The following is a 1,740-nucleotide window of genomic DNA, read 5'->3' as shown; positions in this document are numbered from 1 at the left end:
CAAAAACCAATCATTAACCAGTAGATCCATGTAAAGGGTACGTCAAGAATAAGTCTATAACAAATATATATGAATGTTTGATTACATTGGTACTGAAAAAACTGATGTCAAAATAAATATTGAGCAAAATAAACTGGGTTAAAAAAATTATTATTTTTGTTAACATGCATCATGTACTTACGTGCATGTCATATGTTTCTTTTTGTAAAAATAGTGAGCACACGTGGCGAGCTTAGATGTAACAAAGGAACGTCATTGATTCTCACTGGTTTAGAAACTAATTCACGTCAGCCTCTGAGATTCCTTATAAAAGACTCACTTTGTTCCTCTAACAAACTAAACTAAACTCTTTCCTTCATTTGATTCTGTTTGCTCCCGATACACACACTTTTTACACATCCTAGAGATATGTCGATCTCCGGAGCTGTGCTTAGTGGTTTGGGTTCTTCTTCGTTCTTGATGAGCGGAAGCAATAGAAGCAGCGTTGGCCGTGGAGCTATGATAGCTGGCCGAAAGAATGTAATCACTGCACCTCAGCGCAAGAAGTCGTGGGTCCCGGCGGCCGTGAAAGGTGGTGCCAACTCTAATAACGACCCCAAATGGCTTGACAATGCCTCGTAAGTCAATGCATGTGTTTGGACATACTTGAGATCGACATAAATATTTGGTGAATTTTTTATTTTTTTTTGTCACCGTATTATTTGATGATTACGTGAAATGTTTTGATACTATTAATAGAAATATTGGGATACAATTTTTGATTATCATTTTGATTTAGTATATAACTCCTATTTAAAAATTAGAATCTAAAACTATATATTTAATAATTTATTCTAGGAAATGAGATAATTGTTTATTAGAAATGACACTGAAAAACGAAACCGATATAACTAACTGAAACAAAAAAAAAACCTAGAAGAATGACAACTAATTTGAAACGGATGTATTATTATACAAATTATTGTAATAAATTTTGAGTAAATGTCTGTCACACATTATAGACAGAAAGCTTCGGAGTACGTGAAGGAGAAGGGAAGTGAAGTGGAACAAGTGTCTGCTCAAAAGGGACAAGAGCTTCAAAGTCATATGGAGAGAGCAAAAGACTACATTTTCGGGAAAGCTGGTGAAGCAATGGACTCGGTGGCTGAAAATGCAAAGAGGGCTTCCGAGTTTGTGACGGAAAAAGGCAAATAGACGAAGGAAGAAGCTGCTTCAATGACAGAGAACGCCAAAGACTTCATTGTTGAAAAAGCAGGTGACGTGAAAGATTCAGCGACGGATATGAAAAATAAAACGGCCAAGTACGTCGGAGATAAAGCAGCGGAGGCTAAAGAAGCCATATTGCCTCCAAAAACTGATGTATAGACTAATATTGTGTTGCTAATTAAATGACATTCTCATATTTGGAGCCCTAAACATATAAACAAATAAACATATATTGAGGCAATGTAGAAAAAGGATTACTGTTATTTATAAATAGCGCGGTTAATTATTCGGATTAGAATCTTAACTTTTTTTTTGATAAAGAATTAAAATCTTTACTTACATAAAGTATATATAGAGAGGCTTAACTAAATGCAAAATAATTCAATGTTGATATAGTGTAGACGTTCTTTAATTAAGTCTTAACTTTTAACCATTATAAAGACTGGTATACTTAACCATTATACGTGAATATAACGAACACAACTTTGGTGGTTTACACAAACGAAAAAGAAAAAAAAAACCAGCACAACGTTG

General features: G+C 34.3%; 1 pseudogene; it reads left to right on the top strand.

The window, feature by feature from the left end:
• Positions 360 to 1,402, top strand: LOC104710288 (annotated as a pseudogene).

The sequence above is a fragment of the Camelina sativa genome, chromosome 9, assembly GCF_000633955.1.
Source record: "Camelina sativa cultivar DH55 chromosome 9, Cs, whole genome shotgun sequence".
Classification (NCBI taxonomy): domain Eukaryota; kingdom Viridiplantae; phylum Streptophyta; class Magnoliopsida; order Brassicales; family Brassicaceae; genus Camelina; species Camelina sativa.
This window is presented reverse-complemented; position numbering and strand designations above follow the sequence as displayed.